Source organism: Macaca nemestrina, chromosome 3, assembly GCF_043159975.1.
Source record: "Macaca nemestrina isolate mMacNem1 chromosome 3, mMacNem.hap1, whole genome shotgun sequence".
In the NCBI taxonomy this organism is placed as follows: domain Eukaryota; kingdom Metazoa; phylum Chordata; class Mammalia; order Primates; family Cercopithecidae; genus Macaca; species Macaca nemestrina.
The window spans coordinates 32,284,759-32,292,160 of NC_092127.1; positions in this window are offsets into that span (position 1 = coordinate 32,284,759).

Below are 7,402 nucleotides of genomic sequence, written 5' to 3' on the forward strand. Positions count from 1 at the left end.
GGGTTTAACAATAAGGAAGAAGGAAATTACAAGATCAAACAACCATTGTCATGTCAATGCCTATAAGTGAAAGCTGGCCAGATGGATAAGACAAAATTATAGGAAAAATAAGTATGAAACAGAGGAAGAAAAATAGTAAATGCATGCATGTTTTTCTAACATAAGACAAGTGTTATGCTTGTGAAAATATGTTCTGGTTTTGCCATTGTATTGTGAAAGAATGATATAACAATAGGAATCATGTGGTGATGTGTGAATAATGACTAAAAACCTAAGAATCAAACATGAAAGTGCTTCGAAATTTACATATTGCTGTATGATAATATTAAATTTTAACATGAAGTTTTATGTAAACTATAAGCCCAGATTTTACCCTCTGATAATCTAATAGAGTTAAAAGCCACCATCTTTATAAACATCTGAAACATGAAAATGCATATTTGACTTTGCATACTTTATGATTTTAACTAATTCCTATTTTTATTTGCAAAATGTTTTCACATTTTCTAGAAGCAAATTAATATATAATAATGACAACTTGCATTTGTCTTATAATCTAAGTTTTTTAAAAAAAATGGTTTTAGGACAACTGTTAAGCAAAAATGGACATGTATCTTTCTTTTCTAATCACTAATTGAGTAATTAATTATGTTTTCATCATAAACATTTAGGATATTAATGAAAATAAATGTCATTACTTATTAAATATATACAGCAACAATATTTAAAATTGTCATCATGTTTTACATCCATTTCTATGATGCTATATCCTACCTAGAGTAAGAAAAGTTTCTGGATACAAATTGAATTGCAACAGTGTATCCCAATTCAAAAGGTAAGACATGAATTATGGGGAAAAAAACATGTTCCTCTGAATAGAGCATTCCTACTATCCTCACATATAGCTGTTTGTATGATAACAGATTTCATCTGATAAAGGAAAAAAAAAGTATTCAAATAGAGAATCATACCTGACTTACAATCCTGCTTTGTCATTTACTAGCTATGTTCTATTGGCCAATGGCTTAGTCTCTCCAAGCCTCGGGAAGTATCTCATCAGGGAAAGTGGTGTCCTGAAGATGATCATGACACTTTGAAAATTATATAGATAACTTACTAACCTTTGATGTTAGAAACTGTATTTAGATATTTGAGGCACATACTTTTTTCTGATTTCCAGAAAACTATTTCTGAAATTGAAGTGTAATTTTATTTCCCACAAGTTGTTGTTTTTCTGATGAAGTAAATGCAAAAGATGAGACACAATGTAAACTTGTTTCCAAAAGCCTTTCCCATGTTGAAATGCTTTAAGAGCTAATTATGAATGACAAATCTTGGAAATTTAATTTTAGTGAAGCAAGCCCTTTAAAATAAATTTCACATAAAAACAGCAAGGCATAATTTTGGGCTCAAGTTTAAGTTATTTTGACTCATATATCCAACTTAAGAGTGGCTAATTAATTTCTTCTGAAAACTCTTTAAAAATAACCATAAATAATTTATTCCAATTTTTCTAGTGTTTTTTGCACTAAAAACTCATAAGTTATGTTAACAATTTTATAAATAATTATCAGAGTAAATGTTACAGAGGATGTGGATTTTTTAATACACACATGAACATACGTACACACAGAAACACGAACAACATTAAATAAAAATGAACAGACATGTTTATCTCTTTAACACAAATAGCTGACAAGATAATGTACATAAAACAGACTTGAAAGCCTTTTAAGATACATACTAAATATGATTATAAAGCTGGAAATGCACTTTAATTTAAAAAGAACCCCAAATAGACATGACAGCTGAACAGTAATCATCCACATTATCCCTCACTGTGAACTAAGGCACGTATTTGCAAAAAGGATGTGTAAAGTTCAATATGTTGTCTATGATCTAGGAATCATGTAAAATTAACTGTTACGTGTGATTGCAACCCATGGCTTAGACTTCAGTACAACTATTCTCTAATTGATAACCAGTCAAACAGGGTTTAATTTGTAGGGGTGGGGAAATAGAAGGCATAGGCAAAGCAAGAATACATAGTTTATATTACAACCTATTTCCATTTTCTACATAATGGTTTCAAGAAACTTTCAAATCTTTTCATGAGGTGATTTCCTTTAAAATCTGTAAATATTTACACAAAAGTGCCTTTAGATATGAGTCAACTATACTGAATAGCTTAAATCATAAAATTCCAGTGAGCACAGTGAGCACACATTTCTTGTACCACAAAATTCTTGACCATAAGATGCTGGGGGAAAAATGTGATTTATATATATAAAACCTCTAAATTGCATATAAATAGCAAAATAAAACTAGAAAATATACATCTATTAATTTATACCCAGTTTTGATTATGATACTTATCAAATGCATTTCCTTACCAATTAATATTGGCAATATAATGAGTGATAGTAATCAAAATATGATGGCTATAACATATATGTTCCTAAACACAAAATATGTTTTTAATTTTTTTTACAAAATTTAATAGAAGTTCAAATCTTCCCCCAGGCTATTCCATCTGAAATAAACTGCTCTCATGGAATTTAGGTGTGATTTAGTGTAAATATACAAATAAAAGTCAAATGAACATTGACAAATAGTGATATTCATTTTAAACATTTTCTGGAATAAATTCTGAATTGGTAGGCTCTTGGTTGAAAAATTACCAGATTTTTAAAAATAAATATATATACATATATTTACTTAAGGTATATATGTATATATTTATAAGGATATATATATTCTTTAATTTTTGTTGCCATTTGTATATAAGATGTTGTTTAGCTGCTAAGCAAAAATACTTAGAATGTTTTTTGAATTAACACTCATACAAAGAAACAGATACTAGATATACATACATAAGCTATACAGGTGGTAGAGATTTAGAATTATCAAACTCTGATATTTGTTAATTGATTTAATTAGACTCTTTGAGAATAGAGATAAAAATATTGAATGAATGGCAAATAAGTATATAGACCTACAATTTACATAATCTAAGATTAGTATAAGAAAAGAAAATATGAGTCCATATTTAAGATTGTTGAGGAATGCTATCAGATATCTGTTCTAAATTAAAGTTTGAATGTCTTCAGTTAAAAATTGTTGGACAGAAAATATCAAACTATTGTCACAGACTAATCCAAGTAATCATAGTATTATTTCTACGTGAATGGGATCAAAGAACTACATCCTTTAATGAAAATATAACACTTAATCCTCAGAATAGAGGCTCCCAATTTAGCCCTTACCTTGGCCAATATTTATATAGGAAGAAATTCAATAAATATTATCAGATGGAATTAATTAATTAATTAATTAAAGATACAGGATAGAGCTATTTTACTAATGCTTTGAGATGATGAAATAAAATCGGATCTGGATACCAAAAACATTTTCTGCACCAAGTGGCACTCCAATCATGAACCCATTTCTTCAAACCATTATTTTTAAAAGATACAATGTTGCATTCTATCTTTAATAATCATATCAAATTCCCTTTCATCGTTCCAGTGTGACAGCCCTAGTGTTCAAATACTCCAGTTGAGGAGACAAAGAGAAGCATGAGAAAAAGGGAAAGTAAAGCTAGAATCCTGGTTTTGACTACCTCCCAAGACTTAATTCACTCCCCCACATTCCAATTTACAGTAAAATAAATATGGCACGTTAACCTGAAAGGGAAAAAAAGAAAGAAAAATGACCAAATTCATTCAGTGAATCAGGCATATCCAACGAAGTAATAGTTTATGCATATCGAAAAAGCAATTTGGCTCTCAAATAGCAAAATTTACTTATACCTAGTGGGAAAAAAGGCAATTAAGGAATAATCTGGAAGTGCTTGAGAGTGGAATTAAAATGGAGAATTGGTTTGTGCTCAGTGTCAAGTGGCTTTAAAAGAGAATTCTGATGAGCAAACACTCAAATAGAGTTTTCATTCTTCTTGTGTCATAGAAGAGACCCTCGTTTTCTAAAGAAACTCTATAAATTGTGGAACTCTGTAAGTACATGGAGGAATATAACAAATTGGCAATTACGGAATCAGAATATGTGAGAAATGCTGAAATAGAGCTTAACAAGAAATTTTTAGTTCACAAGAGAAATCCTTAATCATTTATTATAGTTATTAAGTAGACTCTGAAACTGTCAGTCATGTCTGATAAATGAACTGCATTCCAAGTGCCCACAAAGCAAAATCTGTTACAATAGGCAAGCTAGAAATAGATGGAATAACATGAAAAAAAAAAGCAAAATGAATGCAACTAAAAAACGAGATACCATTTAAAATATAATAGGTATAAAAATGGCAGTAGTATTTAAGGGCAAGAAGAGAACATAAAATGGTAAAGCAAGAAGAAATGAATAGAGACAGGCTATAAAACACATACACAGATTCTTATGAACTGGATTTACTCTAGGCAGTTTTCTATATTCACTGGATCTTAGAGCTTTTGTTTTAGTTCCCCTGTTTAAATACCATCATGCTTACATAAACACGTTTGAACCTTTCCGTACTTGGATTGCCATATGCTGTCTATGTTTTGTTTTAAAGCACGTAAATGGAGAAAGTATAATTTCCTGATTAGTACCTAATAGAATTTCTGTTGTCGTGGTCTTGCCAAAACAACATATTAAGAGAATGAATCCCTTCCTGCTTAAAATGTGACACAACTTTTACAAACCTTTTAATGAGTTTCCAAATTTTCATTCAGAATATCATGATGATTCACTTACACTTACCCATCTTTTATGTTGGTGATTAAAAATAAACCTATTTTAAGTATGAGAACTCTGCACAAATTTTGCTCTATTTTTAAACAGATATATTATTCTGATATCTCCTTTAATAAGCTTGTTGAGAGTACATATAAAATTTGTGAAATGTAACCAATATACTATCTGAAGCCCGTATATTATTATTAATAATCATGTATTATCAATTAAGATTGATAATAAGGACGACTTTTGTGGCTAAGTCAAACCACTTACTTCAAAAATAAATATATAATCAATTTTATCCAGCAGAAAAAAATGTAAATATCCAGAAATACATTCTAATCTAGAAGTGATTCTTGACTTACTTGTTTAAGCTTGCTAGAACAGTACCTCTAGGAAATGATGAGATTGGGAGTAGAAGAAAGGGGAGAAATCACATTTTGCCATATTCTAATTAATTTCAACAAATGTTTTTAAATGATATTGTTAAGGTGTTGTATTGGAAATCATCCTGTAGCTTTCTTATATTGCTAATGCTTCCTTTCATTCTTCTTATTTGCTACCATGACCACCAAAATATTTAAAATATCTGCAGATTTGAAAGTTAAGATCTCCAACTGTTTTCTTAAGCAGATTCATTGGTATATTTATGTATGAAACATTAAATCTATTAAAATCTATAAGATTAAAAGACATTAATGTGTAACTTTGAAAAACTACACTCAATAATTTTTGAATATTTGTGAATAGAATTACCTAAAAAATTATCTTTGTAAAAAAAACTTAATGCAGCAAGAATTTTAGCTTCTCATTAACACTATCTTTAAGTACAATACTGAAAGAACACCTTTTTGTAAACACATTATGGAATTTTTAAAGTAAGTCACCTTTCTGCTCTTTAATGTGACTATCACAGCAGCTGAACTAATAACGTACAATGGGATGGTTGGTAATAGTATTGCCTGATCTTGTAGTAGTATGGTATATCTATAATAAAATGAGTAATATAATTCGTAGCCACATTCCTACATATACCTGAAACACTTAATGAGTGTAGTTATGAACGACCTGAATTGTTAATTATTTTAGCTTAAAAAAGTTAGTTTTATTCTGTTACTTTTGTACCTAGCTGATATAGAAATTGAGCAAATATGTCTTTGTTCAGTAGAAACAGTTGGGTTTGTTTGGGAATAAAGTTAGATACAATTTTTGGTCTCACTGTTATTAGTTTGAAGTACTACTAAGTAAAAAAAATAAAGATCTTTGCCTTTTGTAAGAACATGTTTTATGTATGATTGAAGTTTTTACAACACTCCGGAAAAGCCATCGATGTTAGATTTAAAAATAAAATCGAAAGCATTTTCTGACATAGTACACATGAAAAATTGGAAATTCCAGTATCTTCAATAGAAGTTATAGAAAGTGTATGTCTTCTTGGAGTTTGACACCCACTTAACACAGCAGAAATAAGGTACTATACTGTAAACAAAAAAGTACAGTAAAGGACAATTGTAAATTTACATAAGAATAGTTCATAAACATTTTGGTCTTTCCATAACAGTTTTTATATAAAATGAATAAAAAAACCTTTAGACAGCTGTCATCACTCTTGTTTGACCACTTTTCACTTATATGCACACAGACATATTTATATAGCAATATATTGATGCACCGTTACATGGATATTAAACTATGAGTACTGCTTGTAACTGAGATGTGCATTATCCAATCAACATTATCCATAGTTGAAATACTCTTACATTATGTATTCTTGTCATGTTGTATCTATAAAAACATGAAAATATAACTTTACATTATTTCAATTATTTACACTAGTTCAAGCTTGACAGAGAAAAATTGATAAGCTACAATTTTTAGAAGAGTAGGCCCAGAGGTACAATAAATAGCATTGATTGTATATAGTCATTTCTTTTTCATTTTTAAAAACTCATTTTAAGTACAATATGGAAACAATTAGTCTGCAATTTGGTCATTCTAGCACTTATTATTAAAACTTAAAGTGCACCTCCAGCATTCCTGATGAGGAGAAATGCACTAAAATTATACTGTATTACCTTGGGATCTGTGATTAGGGTCAGCTAAATTTAGTGAAGAATATCATGATACCACATGCCTCCATGTTCAATGCAAGTGGTTACTGTTAAACCCTACATTTTTCCTTCCCTCCTATGAAATACGATAAGTAAGAATGTTTTAAAAGCACTTTGCAAAATACCAAGTGCTACACAAAGGCTTTCTTCCAGAAATAACAAGAATACAAATATTAAAAATAACTATTGGATGTCAGTAATCATTCAAAATCCTAAATTAATTAAACTTGGGGGGTTTTAATCGAAATAAGAGGTATTTTATGAAGGGGAAAGATAGATCCTTTAAATTCATTAACTAGAGAAATAGAGGCTCTTTAGTCAAAAGTTACAGAAATGTGACATTTTTTCCACACTGGGCATATTAAAATAGCCATTCCACCTGAGGAATAAATATAAAAATAATATATTAAGGTTATTTTTAATTGATGTCAATGGGATGAAACTATATTGCAGGTGACTCAAACATATTTAAAAATTCATAATATATAAAGTTTATGACAGCTTTTATAATTTTAAAGCTAAAAACATATTTAGTTTATGGAACTTAATCAATGGGTAACTAT